The sequence below is a fragment of the Falco biarmicus genome, chromosome 13 (genome assembly GCF_023638135.1).
Source record: "Falco biarmicus isolate bFalBia1 chromosome 13, bFalBia1.pri, whole genome shotgun sequence".
NCBI classification, from domain to species: Eukaryota; Metazoa; Chordata; class Aves; order Falconiformes; family Falconidae; genus Falco; species Falco biarmicus.
This window is the reverse complement of record NC_079300.1, coordinates 9767371-9792165: the sequence shown is the minus strand read 5'-3', so window position 1 is coordinate 9792165 and position 24795 is coordinate 9767371. Positions and strand designations below refer to the sequence as shown.

The 24795-nt window shown below is 47.1% G+C and overlaps 1 long non-coding RNA gene across 6 annotated transcripts in view; it reads right to left on the bottom strand.

Moving 5' to 3' along the window:
- Positions 1–1129: 1129 nt before the first annotated feature.
- The window catches only part of LOC130158302 (uncharacterized), a 267066-nt gene continuing 243400 nt past the window's right edge, over positions 1130–24795 (bottom strand). For 3 of the 6 annotated variants that reach the window (XR_008825234.1, XR_008825233.1, XR_008825236.1), the window contains 4 exons: positions 15042–15207; positions 13676–14045; positions 8094–8186; positions 1130–7491 (listed from right to left, as the gene is read on the bottom strand). This is a non-coding gene — a long non-coding RNA (uncharacterized LOC130158302). The remainder of the gene's footprint in view (positions 7492–8093; positions 8187–13675; positions 14046–15041; positions 15208–24795) is intronic. The other 3 variants (XR_008825235.1, XR_008825238.1, XR_008825237.1) reach the window with 3 other exon arrangements.

Sequence of the window (24795 nt, the reverse complement as noted above, 5' to 3'; positions counted from 1 at the left end):
TGCTTGGAAATCCCCTGTATTTCTGGCTCCCTTTGGCCCTGTGCACAAACCCAGGCTCCACGGCCGATAAACCTGCTTCAAGAAAGTGGCGTTTGCCCAAGACCACCCCACGGGTGCAGGCCACCACCGCCCACCCTATCTCAGCGACAAGGAGGGGTTGCACCAGCTCCCGCCTGCCCAAGCAGCCCCGCGGGGTGTCCCTGGGGTCCCCGTGGGGTTTGGGCAGGTGGCAGCCCCAGCCAGGTCCCTGCTGCTCTCACCCCGCACCCAGCCAGTCTGCGGGCTGGGCTGGCAGAAAGCCATTCCTTGTTCTGTGGGACATAGGAAGGGACGGGAAGGTGCCACAAGGGGTGAGGGGACAGGGAGGCATGAGCAGTAAGGGACTGCAGAGACCCCCAGTTACATCAGGCTGAGCTCCCCTGAAAGCTCAGCCTAGGCAGAAGGAAGAAACAAAGCTTCACCTTGGCCTCTATCACTGACTACGTCCTTTGCTGGGCCCAGTTTTTGTCCACATACAAAACCCCCTTACAGGGTCACAATACAGCAGCGTATGAAGTATGAAGGATGGATGGCCAGGTATCCATCCACTTTGTACAGGAAAAACTAAGTCTCATCTTCCAGGAAGATTTTTTTTAAATAGTTTCTTCCCTGCAAGAGGGTTCAGCTTTGAAATCAAGCTTGCAAAACTTTCTTTGTGCAATTCTCTGTATGTATGTTTTTGCAGCCCACAAAGGAAACATTGCCACAATAAATTTCATTCAGTTTTAATTTCAGTCTTTGTGGGAGACTCATGTCAATGCATCCACTAAACAAACTACTCTTCTTGCCCAGGCTTCTGTCAGCCTTAGATGTCCTGAATATGCAGTCTACCAACTGGAATACAGGTACCTCAGGGCTTTAGCAGAATGAAAAAAAATAAATCAAAATCCAAATCATTGAATTCAGAGAATACTAAGACCAGCAGTGGGTTATAAAACAGATTGACTTGTAAGAACAATAGAACTTTTGATCCCACTTTCCTTAATTAGACTGGTAACATGGGACAAGGTACCAAAATCACAAGCAGAAATATATAAATGTCATGAAAACACACAAAAATGAATACAAAAATGTTTTAATGTTATCTGATCAGAAATTCCATTTTTAGAAATATAACAAATCCAAATGGCACCACTACTTTGTAAACATCTTCCCTCAAATCCTTTGAAATGTCAATGCAGATTTTAAATACAGTTTTACAAAGAAAACAATGTAGAAGAAGAACAAATAATTACAATGTATTTGAGAAAAGTCCTGATATGAATTTAGAAAGGACGTGACTTCATGATAAAAATACATCTGGAAGAACAGCAGTTTTGGTTTCTTTAACAATCCTCAAATTTTCCTAGCAGGAAAGCTGGATGGGCACTCTCTGTACCATCCCTCATTATTTTCAATTATTAGTTTGTTTACCATTAGGTAACAGATTTGAAGTTACTTTGACTTCGTGATAAACAGCCAGTGGGAGTTCTGAAAAAGATATATTAAATATCAGAAGGAAAACAAGCGAGTTTATATAAAATGGAGCCTGATCCTGCTAACCCCTGCTCCTCCAAGCAATCCTCTTTCTTTTCTACTTACTGTACAGTGTAAGAGCTTCAGGATTAAGTCAGATTTTGGAACCATAATTCCATTTATTTGGAGAGGCAAATGTGCCTTTTGCTCAACATAAATGGTTTCATTTAAAAGGAGGTTGTCAAGGCTGAAAGCACATTAAATTCACGTTTAGAAGAAACTTTGTGCAGTTTCACACAGGCCATGAGACTGCCGAGCCGGAGGGATGGGGTGGATCTCAGCAACTCCAGCACCCGGAGCAGCCCCACAGCTGCTCTCCCCAGCCCCGGTCACCACGTGTCCAGCAGCCAGGCCAGCGAACACCCGCCGTGCTCACACGCCCAGATGCACATCACACACATGGATGCAGCGCGGCCAGAGACCCTTCCAATGGTCACACCTGCAGGAACGCCAGGGCCAGCGACGCCTCCCACCACCACACAGCACCCCGAGAGCCCGTCTGGCCCCGGTGCACCCCCTTCACCACCACAGTCACTCCTGCTCCAAGTCAGCAGTGGGAAAATAGCTCCTGGAATTTCAATATAGCATCCCCGTCACGAGGCTGGTGGGGTGCTGACAGTGCTGCAACACGTTACGCTTGCCTGGAATGGGAAAGAGCAGCTCATGAAATAAGCTGCAGGTACCACACAAAACACAGTCTGCCACACACTTAAAGTTTATGCTGAAACATCCATCACTGAACCCTCCACTTGAAAACAAGCCTGCCAGCAACAGTACATGCATACACACGTGTATGTGCACACAGATACACAGAGTTTGCTGTTTAATTTTATAGGGGTTTTTTTTCCTCTTGAATTATCTCCTGTAGATAGAGAAGACAGAACAGAATGTCATTTACTGTTCACAGCATTTTTCATACAGTATTATGCAAGTCACCAGCAAAAAATAATAATCATAGCAACCTATAACCCCTTTTTTACATGCATTAGTAAACAGCTAATTCTGAACACACCATTTTGCTTGCAAGCCTCAGGTCTGAGTTATGTTACATTTATTAAAATGCATCAGAAACAGTCAAATCATCCTTTAAGATCATTCTTAATAACATAGCATCATCTATAGTTCCCTGCAAAAGACTAAAAATATTCTGTTCTGATTAGCTTTTTTATTTTTACATTTCATCCAGCTCAGGGGTGCTGCAAAATAAGTCAGCCATTGTCAGCCTTTCACAAATAATATACTTTCCAAAAGGAGTTATTATAATAGTTTGGATTCAACTAATGGTTGAATATAATTGATTCATACATCCTTTTTTAAAGAAAACTGGGTTGAGTCATTAAACAACTCCAAATAAGTCATTATTTACCCCCAGATTATTAGACAGCTTTTCTTGAAAGAGCACTAAGGCATATTTTGCCTCAGTTCAATATGAAAAAATTCATTTCCCCCAATTTCAGTTGGTTAGATATTAAAATCTCAGAACTTACTCAGCTTTGTTCAGTGTCTCAAGTGTAAGAAGAGAGTTGGGTACTCATGTTTACCTCTGTCAAACAACGGTTAGAATACAGCCCTTCTGGCAGAACACTATGAAAATATAAAACCAGTAAATGATTCCCAGGAAATTCAGAAAACATCCTTTTCAAACAATTCAAGGTATTTTTGTGGAGGCAGATTATTTGCTATTTTTAGCTTTTCCCACTGTCTAGCTTGTCTAATTGGTCCTTGCGTGAGTGCTCTGGCCCAGGGGTTATTTTGCAGCTCTAATTGCAAGGAAAGGATTACATGGCTTTGCTTGTGTTGGAGATGGGGCTCAAACCCTCAGAAAAAAACTCCCTCCCCTGATTACATACCTACCCAGCCCAGTCACTCAGTTTTCTGATCTCATCTGTAACTTCAAACCTTCTGCTGACAACCTGATCGCAGACAGGTAACTGCTGGGCGCTGCCTGCCATCGGGGAGCAGGTCTGCCTGACCAGCGCTGGAGCTTTCCTGCTGGTGCTTCTCTGCTACAGACACATCTACTCACATAGTGAAGACATGCAACAATTACCAGAGATGTTACCTTGCAATTTTCTTTGAAAAGTCATGGAGAGATTCCCATAAAATCCTCCTCACTGCAATTCTAGCTGGAAATCCTGGCAACAGCATAGTGAAGTCAGGCTCCATGCTGGAAATTGGCACTGACCTGAGAATTTTTATTATAAAGGTATCTGCCCACCTACCTACCTACCTACCTAAGCTTGGGGGATTTGACTTTGTCAGACATGCTGAAATGCCACAATCAGAACTCATAGTGGCGGGCCAGCTAAACTGCATGACCTAAACTTTCGGATGAGAAAACCATTTTGTACCCAGGTTTCGTTAACACCATTTTGTGGATGCACACAAGGGCTCTTTTGAGACGTTTTTACCTCAGCCCACTGGGTAACCTCACCAAGCAGCAGTCTGGCAGAAGCACCTCTCATTTCAGAGCTTAAGAATCTGGCAACACCGCACAGCTCCTCCCAGAGAGCAGAAAGAAAGATGGATCTCCAGCAGGAAAGTGGAAAAGCTCAAATCTGTGATTTTGCCTTGGCCACATAAAGAGTACTCGCAGTTTGGCCCAAGCCTGAATTTGCCATTAAAGTAGCCCTTGTCTACACAAATGTTAGGAGGCAGTCCCAGCACCGTCACAGCCTGGCACATCACTGTGAAAAAGCAGTCACTGTCATCTCCTGCAAGGGTACAGCCCTCCTCTGGAGCAGCATCTATCTGAAAATAAATTCATTTTCCTGTGACAGTACAAATGTTGGTACAAAGGTCCGGTCTATTAGAGCAGTTGTGCAAACACAGTAATTTCAATTCCTGGTCTGAAATGCTTTACAGACAGTTGGAGGGTCCAAGGCTGAGATCCTGAAGCACCAACATATTCACAGCTATGCAAGTGTTAGGGACTACTGACGTCTCAACACATGCAACATCCTACGCTACACTTGGCAGATTCCATTTAAATTCACATGCCTATAAGCATTTTCAATGGGGAAATATCACAGTCACATATTTACAGGAACGTGTGAAAAAACAGTAGAAATTAAGCCAAGTAACTTCAGCTATTAATGATTTGAGGTTTGCTTGGGGTGTTTTGCCTCTTGGGAGACACAGGTTTCTAAATACACCATCAGGCTCTCAAATCAACATTTGAGATACTCTGTTCCTCCTGCATGCCTCAGATACGCATGGGTTTGCTCCACATCTTGTGCTTGCTCTGCAGCCCATGTGATGCTTTGTTTACTCACTGCACAAGCAGATACGTGCAACAGCCATTCCGCGGCAGAACGACTTGTCTCAGAGTACACCGCTTGCTTACGCTGGAGTCTGCAAACATTGGGCAGCCGATGGGCTCCCCTCCTCCCCGCTCAGCTACCCTCTGTGTTTTGGGTTCAAAGCGAAACTATCCCAGACTCAGGGACCTCAAGGGAGCAGGACTCGGGAAAGGCAGAGAGAAGCACTGAGGGCACGAGCGCATTATCAGAAAGAATTTGAGTACTCCCAGCAGCCCAGCAGCAAATTAGAAAGTTTTGGCTCCCAAGAATGAGTTGTGTTGTTTGCTCCTGCATACTGCAGCTGCTCGTCCCTCTCCCTCCCCACCCCCCTCCTTTGGGTGGTTTATTACACACAAGCTACTAATGAATGGGAGCCGCTGTTTTACAGTACACCACGCTTACAGGACTTATCTCTAGGCCTACCACAGATTTGACTGATCAACAGCAGGGCACCACCATCATAATTCTTCCTAGAAACAGGAGGATAAAAAGGGGTTTGTTGGAGGTTGGCTGTGTCTGCAGAGAATCCTGCCTGCAGGGCCTGCTGATGCCATCGCGAGCTGCTATGGTCTTTGGCCTAATAAGGTACAGAAACAAAGATTGTTCACTTGTTCAAGAATACTAAAGTACCCAAGTGACGGAAAGTGGAGGCAGCAGGGCACACATCCAAGTGGGATTAAGGCCACAAGTGCAACGTTACAGGGCTGACTGGGTGGCAGAGGGAATATCTGCCTCTGAAAAAAAAATTCAGTTCAAACATAATTTATAACATGTCACTCACAGTCAGAGGTGGCTGTCATTAAGAGTTAAATGTTGCATTGTGTTCAACTTATTCTGATAAAAAATTCTCTAAGCTGCTTATATGTTATCATAAGTCATGAGAAACCAGAGCATGGGCATGGGGAGGGGGGAGAGGCTCTCTGGGGCAGGATGGGACCCAGGCTGGGAGGCAGAAATGCTGGAGCAGAGCTGAACTGCCGGGACCTCAGCGTAGCATGCCCACCGTCTGCATGCTCCAAGGACTCTGCGGCGAGCCTTAGAGCCTGCCAAACCCATAATACTTGTCAAGTTCCAGGCTCTACTTGGACAGATTAGCACCTTTTTTAACTTCTACGCATTTCTCCCAGCTAGGGAGCCAGGCAGTAACACCAAGATGATCTAAAATGGTGCGGTGCACCTCCGTTCAGTGGACCCAGGGGAACGCCAGGGAAGAGCTGAGGGCAGCAGGGCTGCCTACAGAGGGTGAATTCACCACGGCCGGGAGGCTTAAGTGTCAGCGTTGAAGGAGGAAAAAGTAACCAATGTTGGAGCCAAGTAAAAAGCCCTGAAGTTAATATTGCTCACTGGAGATGGGACTGGGAACACAACAAAAGGAAGCAGCTTCCTTGGGGACAATATTAAATGCCACTGACTGGCTTGGCAGTTTTGAAGCAGTAGGATTGTTTTCTCTGGCTTTCTCTGGAAAACCCAGCAACAGACCCCACTGAAGTTCAAGGAGCTACATCATGCACAATCCCACTAGACTTTACAGGCTATTTAGGGAAAATTTCACCTACAATTTTTCCCCTACCTCGTTTTGGGTGTAGAGGGAAAAACCTGTATGGAATAAAAAGAAATAACCGTCATAGGAGTCTGTCCATTTTCACAGGTCTTTCAATAGCAGCGCAGATCGCTTAGCACAAACACCCACTGTAATTCCCAGTGAGGAGTGTTTCTCTGGTGCAACTCTTTCAGAAAGCCCCAGCTTGTTTACTCACTGGCTTGGGCTGCCTGGATCACGTTACACCTGCTGGGGCTGCTGGTGATGTGGGAGGTTGGTTTTAAACTGGCACTGTTGCTTTTATAAAGCCTTTAATGTCGTAGGCTCTAGCTATGTTCAAGATCTCAACCACCAAATCAAGGCTTGAGGGAGTCTGGGCTGAGACATCCCAGTTCCCCATTCCCGTCACTCAAGTTAACGACCACAACTTTGCTGCGGTAGGTATGGGTGAAGCGTTTCAATACCTGCCCTCTGTGCTGGAACAGCTACCCCTACCTTTACACAGCTACTGATAGAACCCTTCCTTGGCCTTCCCAACTGCATTTCTTAGTTACATTCCTACAGCAGGGTCTTGCAGTGTGCCTGGCCCCGGGTGCTCCGACAGGCACCAGGGGATGAGCTACAAACGTGGGGGTATGGTGAGTCATGAAGGAAGTATCATTCACTTACAGCCCAGGTGGTGGGGCAGTGAGCTTTGCCCTGGGTGGAAACAAGATAGAGGGCATCAGAGTATCAGTGATGGAAGTTCTTCCATGGTTTCCATGCCCTCAAAGCCTGGTTCCCCAGCCTGTGCTTGGTGCCTCTCCATAGCTTTCAAATTTACTCCAGTCAAAGGACAAAAAACTGAACATCTTCCCTGCTCCCCTGAAGCATCATTTTGGTATGTTACCTGTGCCTGCTCTGGCTAAGGACCAAGGGTCTCCAATTTGTCTACATTACTTCAGAAACACCCTAGAAGGTACCCAGTTTTCTGGGTACTGAGCTGAAATGCAAGCATCTTACCAGCTACGCAGCGCTGTCTTCAGACGGGTTTGCAAGCCGATGGGTTAATCACAGCGAGCTCAGAGGTGGCTGCTTCATGTCTGCCCATGGATGCTGCAAGACACCATGGGCAAGGGTGGGGAGGATGGAGGGGCTGCGCGCTCCGCGTGCAGACACAACGCGACGCCAGGATGCATTTATGCCTCCAGCCTATACATCTCTGCCTGAGGTGTTCCAGGCTTCCAGCAGCCACAACTGCAAACCCCTGTCCTTGCAGAGAGCACAGTTCACTGTGGCCATCTCTCTCCACGGTGACCCGGCGGATGAGATGGGAGCTGCGTGCACCCATTCCTCCTAGCCACCCAGCCACAGTGGCGTCTGGAGCCCACCCACGTGTGGGAATTGAACACAGGGAAATGTGTGTGTGTGTTTGTGTCCAGGGGTGGTGCATTTGCCTGTTGTGCAGCCTTAAAAGTGTGCATGTTTAAATACAGGGATGCAAGTTACGGTAAACAATCACATTTTAGCAAATAAAAGTTTAAAATAGATGTAACTGATCTGTGAAGACATGCTTTACCCAGCTCTGACTTCTGTCGGATACCTGGGTAGAGGCAGGTAGTAGATTAACCGTGCAGCTACAGAAACCGTGAAGGCTTGCAGAGGAACAATTAGTCAGAATTTGCATTTTATAAAATTGAACCTTTTATAAAACTTACAATACAGCTACAGACAAAGATTTCTTCAAATAAGTATTCCCCTCTAATCTCTGTCACATGGGGTTTGTAGCATCTTGACAGTATTGTGAGAACCTGAAAATGTAAAAGACAATTTTTCAGCAAAAATGAAATTCACTTGTTTATCTTCACTCTCTGTACAGAGTGTAAACAGAGAGAATAAATAAATAAATACTGAAAAATACATTTGTTTTAAATAGATATGAACAAAGGGTTTAACACATTTGCAGCATGTAATACTGTTTTTAAAACATGATTTTAACCACCTGACACATTCAGTTAAATACAGAAAACTCTCCAGGTTGTATTTGCATTCTGGAAAAGCAGTTACAAAAGAAAGTATAAGTGCAGCAAATCATTCTGAAAATAAACTGATTTAAAGAGAGAATGCGTCCTCCCTGAAAGGCTGCACACTACTGACTTTGTAATAGTATTTGAAAAACCTGCAAGTATCCTATTTTCCCCCATGAAGCAGACACACTTTCAGAAGGACAGACAGACAGTTTGGTCTATGCGCCAAGAAACCATGAGAAAAAAAATGACTGCTAAGAGTACAACATTTTCAATTAGGGCCCTTTTTTCACTAATATTCAGTGAAATTCCTAATGCAGTTCATAGTCTTTATTTAAAAAAAAAAAAAAAAAAAAAAAAAGGCAGCAATAAACGATGGAAGAAAACCAAATCCTTTTTGCCGGCAGTGACACTGCCACTTTAACGGTTTCCCACTGTACTTGGGGTTAGTTGCCAGAGAAGCCTTGTTCAGCCTATTTGGGGGCCCCATGAAATGCTGCAAGCGTTACTGAAATGAGCACTTGTCTTTTGTTGTGCTGCATGCTAGCACCATACAGTGCTGAGCTGATAAATCCACTTTTTCTAACATAAGCATTTTTCAAACAAAACTACCATGAGACTGATGAGTAATGCCAGCTTGCCAAAAAAAAAAAAAAAAAAAAAACAACACACACACCACCACCCCAACCGCTGCTGACACTGACAGCTGTTAAATTCACATATTCACAAAATGAGATGTGTTACATAACTGGAAACTACAAGAGCAGCTCACCAGCGGGAGGAACTGCTACGCAAGGTGTAACGAGGGCGCAGAGGGGCTGGAGCACACGTTGGATGGGCACTGGCCCACTAATGGCTGTGATAAAGCTGGGTGCAGCCTGGAGCACGCAAGGGTTACCGGGTGCTCGAAACCCTGCATCATCCGGCTGTTTGTAGTTTGTTCAGGGGTGGGGGCTCAGCAAAGCCAGAACACATGTGGAAAAAATTGTATCAGCGCTGCTATGTATGTTACGAATGTACGGGTAATTTAAAAGCCCAAATGTCACTATATGCAAGGCATGAAGCAAAAACTGAGTCTAAAAGGCTTATCAGCAAACCTTCACAGCTAAAAGACAGCAGTGGAGAAGGTGGAAAGTGTTAGGCAGAGTTAGGCTTGACAAAATCCAGGTAGCTTTTAGTTTGCATCAAAGCTTTCAGACATATAAAAGCACTTTGAAAAGTTGTTATTATCATTATTATTGTGTGGACAAAGAGCTGAGCTCCGGAGGTCTGTAATCTGCCCAAGGCAGGGCAGGAAGGCAGTGGCAGAACGTCACCCCATCACCCGATCACCAGATCACCTGCCTTTATTTCTGTATCTATTTCTAGATTGGTTTGAAAAACTTTGACAAAAACGTCTGATTCTGGAAAAGCCATGGGGCAGATGACGGAGGAAAGGCATCATTAAGGGCTTTTGAGAAATGACAGGCTGTGGCGCGGGTGGAACAGAGCAGAAGAAGGAGCAGTGCAGGGAAGATGGCAATGTTTGCAGAAGCTGCCAGACCCCCACATGTTGCTGAGATTGCCAGAAATGGGGTTCTGAAGAGGGCTAAGCTGGAGATAAATCAAAGCAGAAAACAATGGACGTCTGTATGAATAGCAATAAAAAAATCCTGTAATTAAACCACCACTAACCTCAAGCTAGATTTTATACATGCAAAATAATCTACACTTCCATTTTGTCTGCTTATGGCTGAATTCATTCTTTTTATATAGTAAGAGATTTTTTTTATTATTAAAAGGATTTAACTTGGTAGAAAAGCAACACATAGAAGCTTTTTTATAAGCAAGTATGCCTGCTCATCAAACAAGAACTGAACATGAAATGACCAACTAAATGCATAAAGTTATGTGTGCTTTATCGTGTTTTCTGTAATAAACTAGGTTAATGCAAAATCAAGATGCACAGACAAATCGGGAAAAAAAAGAAACACAGGACTGAATGTTTTGAGAATGCTGTCACCTAAGCCAGTGTGTAGGTACAGTCTGCTGCGTAGGAGAGCAGTGAAAGCACAAACAGAATACTAGATGTGCATTAAACCACAAACTAAAATAGCTGTGAACAATGGCCAAGTCCGGTTGCTCCTGGAACCTTAATGTAAGGAAACATCCTTATAAAAGATGAGACAATAGCAAGTCTATAAATGACAGTCCCGTAGGCAGGGAAGGATTAAGAACTTCCTATAGCTCCTAAAGTATCAACTATATTGTAACCCTTCCACAAAGGCTGCCGTAAGTGCTTTCTCTGACTTAGTCCACCCAGAATAGGGAAAAGCATCAGAATTAGTTTGACTTTTCCACTACGTGCCAGCCGCGCACACACTCCAAGCGGCGAGAGGTAAAAGGAGAAGGAAATGCAGCACTTGTTCAGGACCTTCTGCCAGCGCACCTGTACGTCCCAGCGCTCACTTGCCCTGCCTGCTTCCTCCGGAGTGTGCAGACCTTTGCCAGCCCTGATCCAGGCTGTGGCAACGTGCTGCTTTCTAGAGCAGTGCTTCTGGCTCTCTGAGAGCGCTGGAAACACGGGGATTAGATACAAGCAAGCACAAACTAGGCTGAGGCATCAGTGTTCATTTATTACTTCTATTTTCTTCTCTTTATTTTGAGGGGGGGGGTGTTGTTTTTCTTTTGCTTGCTTGCATGAGTAATAAAGTGTGTTCATTTAACTGGGCATGTATTTAATCTGAAAACATTCCCAAAATACCTTCTAATGCCTCATGGACCACAGGCTGAGACGCATTCCTGTAAAGCAGACATCCTCAGAGCTTTAAGGCTAGTAGATTGCTCTCAGCTCTCAGATTTTCTTGCAGACTGCCGCACAGTCTTCTCATCAAAATTTTAATTGATGACTGTGAACATTATTATTTAATACAGTTCCACAGACCACCTGCAGCAAACCTGCCGAGGCCTCATGGATAATCAGTGATCCATAGGACAGAGGCTGGGAACCACCAGTCCAGAGACTTTTATGATTCAGACTGTTCATCTCTAACACTGTATTAAGCCCATTCATATATATCACTCCACTAAAACTAAAACAGTCAACACTTCATAAAATATTTCAAAGAATCAAACGAAACCGAGTAAGCACTTCACTGAGCTGAAGGGGAAGGTGGCAAATAGTCCCACTGCAGCAACCTGCAGCTACCACTAACATATGCTCCTCTAGGCACTCCACATCCCAGGATGGGATGAACAACTGAACATGAAGAGGTACAAAAGATGCAAGCCCAGGACCTGTTTCAAGTAACATTTGTAGGTTTGCAGTTGGTTGTAAATTCAGTAGGATTTACAGAAATCAACACTAAAGAAAACTGCAGCAAGTCCAAGCTCCTGAGATCCCTTGTTGTTCCCTCTGCCAACAATTTCTCATTTCAGGCCTCAGGCTTTGGGGCAAATCTGGGGCAATTTTTGTCCAAAAGTTCCAGTGGAATAGTTGTATCATCTGTTTTAGAAGTGATCCCCTTCAGTTTGTCAGGTAGAACTGGTGAACTCTGTTCACATTACAAAGGAGATATAAGCATTAAAAAAAAAAAAAAAAAGAAAAAAAGAAAGAAAACAACCTAGCTAAAAATTCTGCAGATGCTTTTGAAAATATTGAAGATTCACCTGCCAAGCTGCTCACCATTCCTTTTTTTAAAATGTTCTCTTCTGAAAACCAATCAAATGTGCTGGTCCTCACCGAGGACTGTAGGCTGTGCCTTGCCAAGCTTAGCTACATAAGGCACTCCCCTGAATCAACACGCTTGCTAATGTGAACAACTTGTTTGCAGCATAGTTCTTTTAAAAACCCAGTGACAGCAACAAACTATGATTGATATTCAGATGGAACTAAACAGTGTCACCATTGATATCTGCATGTGCAGGTCTGAGCCCTAAATTATTTTAGGGCACAGTTCAGCCACCCTTGTTATTCCTAGTAATGAAGCTCCGCTCTTCAGATAATCCACCCAAGCAGGTTACGCCAACCCTAAAAGAGGTTGGCCGACACTCTGGCCAACAGACATCCATGTGTTTTGGGGGGCTTTCTGCAGAGCAAGGTGTTACTGCAAATAGAAAGTCAGAGACTCTTGCTGTTGTAACCTATGGGGCTTTTCAGCAGTACAATGATACTCAGCACGTGGAGCAGCTCAGACTCTCAGCCAGAACAGCATTTAACAGCCCCATCTCTGCACAGCCCCTCTAACCTTAGGGGAACTGAGCAACAGGTAAACGACTGGGAAGAAGGATGCCAGAGCCAGGCCCTCTCCTGCAAGGTACAAGAAGCGTTGGGGCAAGATTCCTGCTGGAATCAGTTTGAGTAAATTTTCTAAGACTGGAGCAAGTATTAAGTATTAAGCAATTTTCTTCCTTCAGAGCAGTTTTAAAGTCACTTAAATTGGGAGAGCATTTTCTACCTGGGAGACTGGACTTTGCTCCTCGGTGCAATTCCACTTACTCATCTGAGCAACGCTTGTGGAGCTGAGGTTTTGCAGAAGCCGGAATAAAACATGAGCGCATCTTTTCACTCAGAAGGGCAAGTTTCTAGATTTGATAACAAAACCAGACATCTGCAGCAGCCTTTCTCTCCCACATAGTTTGTTGCTTAAAATCTTAAAGGAAAAAAATATCATATTCTCTATAAATACAATCTTAGTGTGACCACAATTTTCTTCTGCAAAAATGCATAACCACATTTGTGGCTTCCCTATTTGTATTACAAATCAGTAAAGGAACTAGCCTGTGAAACTCTTACACTTTCATTCCACACTATTCTGAATGCTACTTGATTTCCTAGTTTAAAAATAAAATTACAGGGATTAAGAGCCTTTTGAACCTAAAAAGAATGCACATATTAGGGAAGATACTTCCTAAAACATAAAAAAAAATATAGACCATATTAAAAAAGAATAAACAACCCGATTGAATAAACAGCCTCCTGGTTTTTATGATATTGAGGAAAAAAAATGCTTCACAGACATCTAGTTTAACACATGCCAGTCAGCTTCATTTACAAGTTCAAAATCCAGAGGCAGATAAAATATTTGTCTGGTTTGGAATATATAAAGTGCCAATTTTTCATATATTAATTCACTGAATTACTTGATATAATGTTGTTAGGGAAGCAAAAAAAAAATTGTTACCAGAAGAGTTTATTTAAGGAACAGTTACTGCTAATAAAAACTTTCCACTAACGAGGATTTTTAAAATTGTTTTTTAATATGCTTTTAATGACCTCTACTCCTCATACCTACCTCCTTGCTTCCAAAACTGTTTGTACTGTCCCCAATAACACTCAGTGGAAAGCTGTCGTTCCTGGCTAAATCCTTACTTAGGTTGGATGCTATGCCTCCGTTAGACAGGGTCACAAGGTCACAATCGATTTTGGAGGCCACCTGGAGAGTCCAGGCCGTGAACTGACTCAAAAAATTTATATCAGAGCTGGAATGGTCCACCTCCCAGGGCTCAGCCTGTGCTAACACCCCAACCGCAGGATGGAGCCTGCCAGGCCCAGCTCAGGGAGAGGCCAGAGTTGTTGACCCCGTTAGCTGACCTCTTCAAACTTCAGGAGAATTTTTCTGGCAGTTACCACGGTGACTGGGCACTCCAAGCTTATCCTTCTTACTGAAAAAAAAAAAAAGAAAAAAAAGAAAAAAAAAAAAGAAGAAAAATATGTTAAAACCTACCTTGTAGGGATGTCTATCAAGAATCAAATACGTAAATGTTTTAATTGTTTGCTTCTCTCCTTGGGCTGCTGTGGCTCTGACTGGTACATCCAAAGCAAACATCAAGAAAGCAGTTTGGTTAAAAACATTTTGACTTCTGAAAAAGTAATGTTCAGTGGATTTAGCAAGTAGCGTTTCTAGTATCTGCCTGTGATAGCAAATGACACACTAAGAGGTTTATTGTGAAATAATATTTATTTTTCTTTCTGTATCTGTCTCCAAATTATTACCATTCCCTTATCAAATCCCGAACGAACTGAGAAAAGGCTCGGGGAAGGATTCCATGCTGCCTTTGGCTTTTTTCCTTTTAAAAACTAGCTGCTTGATGAAACATTAAGTAAGCGGCAATACGTTGCTTTGGTCTCTAAAGAAGAGACTGCGTAACCCATTTAATGTACCATGAAATATTATTTAAGAGGGGGGGAAAAAAAGAAAGAAAAGTTGTCAGACATCATTACTGCTGTTTTTTTCAGGAACTTCGAACACTAATCATTTCACACATAAAATTTACCAGGTAAGCAAGGTCTCGTGATGCTGACAAAAAACGCTTGAAACAAATCAAGGGATCAGAGAGCGTGTTAAGTAAACAAGAAAACAAAGTGCACTCTTCATTTCTAAAACAATAAGGGGAAAACTAGTGCTTCTTCATTTCAGAGCAATCACAGATTACATATGAAGCTTTTATGTAAATTTTCCTCCTGCTCCTATACTTGAAATAGCATCTTGCGAAAGGCAGCACTGAACAGTATGCTGCATTATAGCTGGAAAAATCCTACTTAAGGGCTCCTGATGGCAAACTGTCAATCAGAATTCCCCAGTTGTTATGAACTGCTCATTTCTGAAGTACAGCAAACAGAGGTTTAATGATTGGAAGTTTAATGGCATTTTGTCTCACGCATGGTTTTGAAGTATCTTCTGTTGTTTGAAGAGTTAAATATGAATATTCAAATTGCTGCTCAGCCACTGCTCTGCACTCCTGGGCTTCTCCACTGGCAGTGCTGAGATGGCAGAGAGGACCGAGCTGCCTGAGTTGCCTCTCACAGGGGGAGATCCCGCAGATCCTGTGGGTGAAAAAATAAAGCAGGAAATTTGGGTGTGAAAAGCAAAAAAGCACGTAACTGAGCTTTTGTCCCAGATTTGTTTTGCACTTCTGCTGGAAGGATGAGAGAAAGGCAGGCCAGCGAGTGTGTATTAACCAATATTGAGAGAAGTGAATGCAGGCATGGTAAAGGACTCTCTCCTTTCAAGACTGGTTCAATTGTTTTGAAATATCATACACCTCGGTGCTAAATAGATACATAGACACACGATAATATTATTTAGCAATTTTTCATTAAACATGAAAACAATTTAAATTAAAAACACTTAAAGATTGTTTTCCTGTTATTAGGGATGTGTTAGAAAAAGGCTAAGCCTCTCATTAAGAGATGATTTTTTTCGTTTGTGTTTTTATTATGGCTATACAAAATGGTTTTATGTTTTCCTTTTTTTTTCCTGCATGAAATAATGTAAATTGAAACAATCAGGTGACTGATTAATAGGCTAGTGGGAAGAAAAGAAGTGCTTGTTGCATTTTATTTTTTTGCATCCTTTTTTAACAACCCTGCATATATAAGCATGTGCCTTTCAATTAGATAGCATGATTTATGAAGTCATGCTCAGGACTAGCCAGGTTGTTGACTCAGATTAGAGCTATGATGCCAGCTCATTCCCTGGTGACAAACACTGACTGTCCTTCCCGCAGCCAGGCACCCCTGGCAGCCTTATGAAAAGACCTTGTGGTTGGCAGAGCACTGAGCAGGAAATGAGGTCCTCTCCGGTTTGGGACAGAGATGACTGGAGTTACAGAAAGCTGTAAAGCAAAATCAGCATCCCCTGAGTCACAGGCTTTAAGCTCTAGGGGACCCCGCCGTTCCCGGCACGACCTGGCCCACCAGCGCTGCATCGCCTGCGCCCTCTGGCCCCCCACTGACCCCCCCAGGGCAGCACCCTGCCAGACTGCACGCCCACCCTGCCATGAAGGGAGCCATTTCACATGGGAGAGGGGAAGCAAAGGCACAGCGGCCCCCCTACCCTCCCCACATGCCCCAGTCCGGTCCTGGTGCTCAGCACCCTCCCGAGGGAATGCCTTTCTCTCTCATCCCCACCAGAGAATTTTTGGCACATCACAGGGTGCTTTTCTAACGATATTACAACAAGGCATTTATCTCGGCCTATGGCTTGGGGGTCTTTTGTGTGGCCTCCCCTCTTCTAGGAATTTCACAGATAAATCACTGGAAAGCAGGAAATCTGTAAGACCTAGTGGGAGGCTCTATGCTGTGTCTGCCTCAGCACGGACAGCTGCGGACCGCAGTGCTCATTGCCTCGTAGGTGCTGCAGCAATGCCGACACCTGGACCTGGAATGGGGGGACTCACCCCCTGGTCTCAAAGATCTCTGAGCCGGCAAGCAAGCCCCTGGAAGGAGGTTAGAAACTCTTGCTGAATTCATGGAGAAGGACCCCCTGATGCTCTCCGTGTAACACTTTCAGTCTGAATTCCCTCAATGCAATTGAAACAATAATATTTAGACCATTTGGGGCTGAGATTATTGCTCTAATAAATTGTTTTTTTATTGGTTCATTGTGGCAAATAAGCCCCAGATTGCTTTTGCTCCTAATCAGCATGGAGAATGCATTCTGCTGTAATTAAATCCTGTGTAACTGGGCACTCTGTGTTCGCTTGTCTCTTAGCTTGCAGTGGTATGAGATACAGTACATCAAACGCTATACTGTACACGATAGGCACCCTGCCAGCCCGGGGAACGCTTATGCTAGCTTGGCTTTAGTGTGCTTACAAATGCATATAGCTGGAGCACGTCCGGAGCAGCGTGCATCGCTTGGGAGACGTAGGAAAGTTATTAGAGGAGGAAGATGGCCCGAGATAAGGTCTTTTCTCTCGAGGAAGGTTTGACCCCCCTCTCTGAAAAGGCTGCGAGAGACGCGGGGCCGTCCCCGCCGCGGCTGCTCTCTCCGCCGCCGGGGCTGGGGCCGGGGCGCCCGAGGCAGCGGGTCCACTCCGCCGGCGGGCCGCGGCCGGGCTGCCAGGCGGGCAGTTTTGAAGAGTCGATCTTCATAATACAAATCCCCCGGCTTCGCCTCCCCGCCAGCGGCGCGAGCCAGCTTTTTAATTGAATCCCGGGGATTTGGCCGATGCCGAAAGCCCCGGTTCGGGCCCCAGAGCCGTGCCCCCCCCCCCCCCCTCCCCGCCCCCCCCGTGAGCGGGCCCGTCTTTCGAGGGTTGATCTCTCGCCTCCAAAACCGGGGCGGGGGAGGGACACACACACGGCCCTGGGGGCCTAGGTGAGCCCCCCCCTCCCAGCAGCCAGGAGGCAGCGGGCGGCGGGCTGGGCGCACCCCGCGCAGGGCGAGCGGGGCGGGGGCGGGGGGCAGCTGGCGGGGCCGCGGCGAGCTCCGGGCTGCTCCCGCCTCTCGCCCGGGCAGCGCTTTAGGGGGGGCTCAGGCCGGATCCTGCCCATTCTATACATTAATGCTCTTTTCTCTCCGGCTGCAGGGAAGCAGGCCAGCGGATAATTACCCCTCACTGCAATCCGCAGAGCTGGCCTAATCCGAAAGCTCAAGTGCCCGTAAGTAAAACTTCAGGAAAAGTTATTGAAACTGACAAATACAGGGTGACAAATAATCAATAAAAGCCCAGTCCCACATCCTTTATTGTTTCCAGGCACTAACAGCAAGTAATGAAACCTCGGCGAGGACAGGGGGAGGGACCAGCCCGGACCGGGAGCTGAGCTGGCTCCTGGAAAGCCCCCGGTTAAAGAAGCCAAGTGAAGGACCCGGCAGCACCACGGGGCCGGTCCCGACCCCATGTGAGAGAGGAAAATGCCAGGGCCCCCCTTCCCCCACCCCTCCCGCCGCCCGGTCGCTGGGCCGGAGCGCTCCGGCTGGGCAAGCCCGAAAGGCGCCGGCCCCGCGCCGGGAGCTGCTGTCCGGCCCCGGCAGCCCAGAGTCCCGCCGCTCGCCGGCCCCGCGGCACCCCGCACCCCGCCGCACCCCGGCCCCGGCCGCCCCGAGCCCCGCAGCACCCTGAGTCCCTCAGCACCCCGGCCCCGCCGCACCCCGGCCCTGGCCACCCCGAGCCCCGCCGCGCCCCGCAGCCGCGGGCAGCCGCCACCCACGGCCGTACCTGGCGCACCCGCACAAGCCCCCAAGCGCTCTATTCTGCTTTCCAAAATCTATAACGTATCCGGACACCGAACGCGCTGCTCCTAATTAGCATTTCGGCCCTGGGCTTTCCGCGCCGCAGTTCCTGAAGTTTCAGCGAAGGACGCTGGGCAAGATAAATCCGTGCTGTCGTTTCTCTCCCTTTCTGTCTCTCCGAATTAAGTTCTGATCTATCAGTTTAGACACTGGCCAGAAAGTTGATTCACTTTCTGTTAGGATTTCGGGTTAAACCGGGGACTCCTCCAGTGTCTTAAAGCTTTTGAGCTGTGTAAATGAACTGCAGTGTCACATAATCGATAGGGAAAACTCAGCTGTCACAGATCCGAAAGCAGCCTCCTGCCACAGCAATAACGTGATTTGGCATTTCAAAGTTTGGAAACGTGCTGTCTGCACGTCCGGGACGCGGGGAGGGAGAGCCGGGCAGAGGGACAGGGGCGATGCGCTGGGGGGGGGGGCGGCGGGGCCGGCGGCCCCCAGCCCCGGCACCCCGCACCGCGGCACCCGCTGCCGCTCCGCCGCCGCTCCCGCCCTCCCCGACACACGCTGCGAAAGTTGTTTCCCAACTTTGGCGTTTGTGGAGGGTTGACCCAGAACAAATCTCAGTGTCTCGGTGGCCTTTCCAAAGCGACCGTGCCCCCCCGCCCCGAGCCTGCGGGACGTGCCCATCTGGAGCGCGCACCGTGAGAGCAACTGTGCTGCGTACAGCCACCGCGGCCATCAGTCACTGAAAGCCACACGCTTCAGTGGGCCGGGAATAAAACGAAGCCCTGGTGACGCCTGGTTAAACCACTGACCCTCCTGCGAGGGCTGCAGAAAGGGGGGAGCGGGGGGGGAGGCGACCCCCTCCCGGCAATCCCAACTTCGGGGGGCTTCGTGCCGGGCTTTGCAGGGTGGTCCCCGCAGCGCCGTGCCCCTCTGACCGGAGCTGGCAGCGCCCTGCCGAGGGGGCCTGAGCTGGGCCGGGCCGGGGGGGGCCCGGGCAGAGCCCCCTGGGCCGCAGCACCGCAGGGCGGGGAGAAGCCGCAGCTCCCGGGCGTGAGTTTCCCACCGAGGCGCCCAGGTCTGGGTGGGCCCGGGTGGGATATCGGCCTGCAGGCAGGGAGCGCTCCAAGGGGGGTGACCGCTGCCCACCGCCCCCTGTCCCTCTGCACACCCCGACTTACTACCCGGGCACACGGGCAAGAACACAAGGTATACAGTGTTCAGGTGCCTTCTGGAAGGGGAGGGCTTTAGCTTCAAATTAGGAAGCTCCCTCAGATGAACGAGAAATTTCTCTTCAGTCGGGCCACGCTGTTTGATCATATCTTTGTGATTGTGTCCCCGCCACAAAGGGACCTGTAGGCTGACTCAAGAAATAGGATTTCAGATAGTTCGGTTTGACATAAAGAAACTGTTGCATTTGGAATATTATAACGCTCTAAAGGGGAAAAATAAAACCTCTGTAACTGAGACAAGGAGTGTGCTTAAGCACCGCGATGTTTCAATCCCCACTTGGATATAACTTAAGTCTCCTCTGGCTCACAGTAATATACCCTCCAACCTTGAGGCTATCCAAAAGGGGGGATTTAATGAGGCCGAGTTTATACACTTATATAATTTAGAGGTTTTGCTGTACCTGTAAAATGACAATTGGTACATGTGTAGTGCAAAAGAGCTGAAATCCCATCCAGGGTCCAAGTTGGCTTTTTCTGAAGGAGCTGTCATTTCCTGCAGGGGGGACACAATGAGAAGGCCAGGAGCGATGGAGCTCTGATCTCCACCAAGGAGAGATAACCACCTGATTAAAATAGGCCTCTTGTTCCCTCGTTACCCGATCGTCGTGTGAACTTACCTTATTTACAATTATAGGCAATGAGTGAGTCACCCAGATTGCAATACACCTATAGCTTTGGCTTTAGCCCTCCCTTTGTTATCAACACCATCAAGACGGATCTCTGGACCACTCATAACATGGGTGCACAGCAACGCTCTTAAGGGAGGGGGGATGTGTACATTCAGAGCCATATACGCGAGCGCAGCATGTACATCCTCCCGCTGGGAACCGAGCAAGAGGCCAGGCCCAGCAGAACCGGGTTCTCAAAATCAGGATATTTACAGTACTCAGGCGCATGTGAGCACCCCAGGAAAGCAAAGGGGCACCACACTGCACGAAATACGATTTCGTACTTAACATCTGGTATTTGCTCATTTTCTGGGTGAACCCAGGCACAGCGGCTGCCGGAGGACACCCTCCCTTCGGGTCAGTCTGGGGCCCAGACATGGACCAATGTCATCGGACAACGACATACATCTCTGCTAAGATCTAATGCACTTTGTTCTACATTTTAATATTAAATGGTGCAGTGTTTGCCAGATTATTATCCCACTATTGCCTGTGCATTTGTCTCTTATGTCTAGTGTCTGTCATTACACAAAGCGTCTTGAAGAGCTAATTTCAAAAGACAGAAAGTCTACACTTGCTATAAAAGTCATTAAATTAGCATGACAAGCATAAAGTTCCTAGGTTATAATTTGGTTATAGATCTGAAATCTTCCCTGCTTTCTCTCTCCACTTGAAGGATGAAGGCTGCAGCAAGGCACTGACTCGAAGTTAGGACAACTGAGCTGCAGAGCGCACGGTGGAGGAGCGGGGAAGAGATGCGGGCTCCATCACCACCTTTTTGGCAGTGCAGTCGGTGACAAGAAAGATCTCTGGTTTCCCCTCCCAGCAGCCAGAGAACGGTGTGATCAGATGCTCTTCTACTACAACAGGTGGGAAAAAAAATTAAATATATCTCGATGCATTTCTCATCGATTAAAAATGTTGTCTGAATAGCAGGAAGCGCCCTTGCCTTTTAGATCCCACTAAAGGCTCAGACGGGAGGATGTGTTATGAAAGCAGCCATTGGCTGTTTGCGCTAAAGCTGCAACGCATCCCATTTATTTTAATTGCTTCTTCATTTCGGAAGAAGGCTGGGGAGAGGAGGGGAAGAGCTGCTGCTGCCAGCGCCGAGGGTACCCGCACGGCCGGGGCCGCAGGAGCAGCCGGCGCGCAGGACGCGGCAGCGTGGGAGCGCCCGGCCCCGCCCGGCCGCGCATCCTCGCCGTGACATGTTGCATTTCGACAACAAGAAAACCAGAGAAGAGATTGGGCATTCAGACGCGGTATTCGCAGAAGAGGCTGCCCTGGTAGTTATTTAGGCTAAAAATCTGCCGTCAATTTTTTTTTTTTTCATTTTTTTTTCTCCCTCACCAGGTGCATTTCTGCGGGCTGATTTGTTTGCTTTTAAAGAGGCACGCTACGAATTGTGGAAGCTTTCCATTTACCTTTTCTTCTTTAAGCGTTTTAATTATCATCACTGACCTGTTGGGCATACCTACAGTATCAATGTCCCTTTTACATCGCTGCCTTCCCTTTCTCTGCATGTTTCTGCTATTTAACACTTGCTACCTTTGCCATTAGAGTCCTAGAGTGACCCCCATGGGTATCTTTGAAAGAAAGACCCTCTGCATTCCAGCACTGCCTCCTTACCCAAGTAATAGCAAAGGGACCATTCAGACACATGGACCACACTGAAGCATTAATTAGGCTGATGAAATCCATAGAAATGTATGGATTCAGCATAATCGAGTTTCTTCTGCTGACTATAGTTAAGGAATACGTGAGCAGCTGGGAGAATAGAAAGTACTGTTGGGGTGAAGTCATGCATGTAATTGAGTATATTTAACATAACCATTTTAATGATCGGTGATTAAAAGTGCATCTACTTAAATTGTATACCTCTGCAATTTGTCCATATCAACTTTAGAGCACACACAAAGAAAAGGTCGTCATATAAATTTATAAACAAGATCCTTCCTGGCTACACATGACTCGAGCTGGAATGATAACTCGGCAGCGGAGAGGGGGGAAAAGGCCTTTAGCGAGCAAACAGCTACGCCAGTGCGATATTAATTAATCACTGGTTTGGCCCCCTTTCTCTCCTCTGCAATCACAGTATTAGAAGTGCATAATAAGTGAGTTTTCTTTTCACCCGTAATTATTTATAACAATTAGATCACTCGGGGAAAAAAAATCCCTGGGTTTCTTTCCCATATGAAAGGAGTATCTCTTCCCTCGCTTGCCAACGCTGTGTGTACCTACCTGTGTGTGCGTGCGCCCATGCATGTATTCAAATAAAACGGTTTGGGGGTTTGCTCTGGGGATTTTTTTCGGCAGCAACGTTGCCGGACACCCAGCGATAAAGGTTTAAACTTCTCCCCTCGCTGAAGTTGTGCGCGGAGAGGCGAGGGGCTGGTGCTTGGGGGAGACAGAGCTGGTGGGCACGGCCGCGTCCCCCCGCAGAACGGGAAATTAGCAGGCGGGATCTGCTTGTGGGGACGGGATCCCACAAAGCCCACGCGTTAGGAAGGCTGAGTGTCTCTCGCCTATTCAATCTGCCCAGGCTGGTTGCAGCGAATAAATAGAGTCATTGTGGAGCCCATACACAAACCGACCCAACTCCCTCCCCCACCCCTTCTCTCCCTCCCCCCGTCCCTTTATGCTTAAACGCACACAAATCTGCAACTGCTCTGCACTAAGAGGAGCCCAAAGTTTTCTTCCCTTTGCTGTACGACGCCTGTAGGAAAGGTTTATTCACACGTATGGAAGATGTACTTAATGGCAGAGAGACGGGAGTTCACGCTGGGTGAGGGAAAACAGGAGCCTGTCAGGGGCAGGGCCCACCCTGCCCTCTCCCCGCCGGGCATCCCGTTCCCCGCCGAAGATAACGGTTCAAAGTAGCCAGATGCATTAAACAGCCACAATAAGGGGCGGGGGTGGGGAGAAGGTTCACTTAAGTTTCTGGTGGAAAACTTAAATCGTGCTGTCTCCCCCTCTCCCAGCATCGCTGCAAGGTGAAATCCATTTGGAGGCATCCCTGCCAAGCGGCCCGCGGCCGGCGGGGCGGGCGGCAGCTCCGCGCCCGGGGAAGTTCCTCCGTGCAAGAGAATTTGCAGCCTTGAAAGCATATTTTTCTTCCAGCTATGGTGGCACTTAAATGATAATGTAGGCAATGAAACTGGGGAGATTTATATCTTTTGGAAAGTAGGACGAGCCAGATGGTAATAGCGTCATTAACAAACAAACTTAGGATCTGCAAGTGAAGCTTGAAATTGGGAAAGAGATCTGGAGAACAAAAGGAGCTGCTGTTGCGGGGGGGGGGGAGTCCTTCTTCTGCCGGCCAAATCTAAGAGCACATTCTGGAGGGGCTGCTCCTGCCCAGCGCTAGATAATAAACGACGGCTTTTTCCTCCCCTGTTGTGACTGAGAAAGAACAGAGAAAACTTTTGCAGTAGGCAAATGTGGCATTTATTTATGTGTAACCCTTTGTAGTCTCAAGTGTCCCAAATGGGCCTTTAATTCAAATCTCTAGTTTGATACGGAGGAATCGCTTCTCCCAAGTTTATTTTAGAGAAACAAAGCGCCACTTGTGGAAGTCGAAGGGCCAAAAGTTCAGTAATTATTTTTTTGAATTAGTAGTAACGAATAAATATTAAAGGTTAAACGTTATTTGCGAGAGAGTGGAAACATTTGAGGGATTCATTGCGTCCTCTCGTCTTGTGTGTGTCCCCCTCGTCCCTCCCCCAAATGCTCACTGTTTGCTGGGAGGCACCGGCACAGCAGCGGGCAGAGACCCCATGGCAGGGTCGGGGTGCCCTCCCCGCTTCCCCCCGCCCCCCCGGGCCTCTTCCCTACATAACCCTCCGGCTTTGCTCTCTGAACCCACGCCGGGCGTTTCTCAGAGGCCAGCAGAAAGGCCTTCAGCACAGATTCACCCAGCAGAGTCCACCAAGAGCAGAGACCCAGCAGCTCCAGGGCTTCAGCAGGAGGGATGGGGTGTTTGACTCCTAAATTTTAAACAGTATGATCCCAAAAGCCATAGAAATTTGGAGGTCTTTAGAAGACCCCCCTAGCTCCCTTCTAGAGTAAAGTTAGTGGTTATTAGATGATTAATGATTTAAAAGATGCCTGTTAACAGCTCCAAGTTGAGAGACGTGGACCCACGCTCTAAAGTAAAAATCTAACGTGATTTTTTTAAAATGTGCTGGAGATCTTTAAAAGCCCCGAGGACTTACCCTTAAGGCATTATTCAAAGAAAAAAAACCTGAGACTGGCGGTTCGTCACAGGCAATTGTAAAGGGTTTCAAAGGACCGATCAAACGAGTTGGAGAGTAATCTACATTAAAGTCCGGATGGCAGTGTTACAACATGCACCTGCAGGGTATTTGCTATCCGTGCCCCTTACAGAGCTACAAATCACCATTAAAGAAAGCTGCTTAAGCTTCCTCCTCGCTTCTAGAAAGACTTATTCGGGCTCCTTCACTTTGATATTTATACATCTTGTTATTGATAAGTGTGGGGCTGTTCAGCGCTCCCCTCCCCCTCCCGGACTGTCCCCGGGCACTTCTGC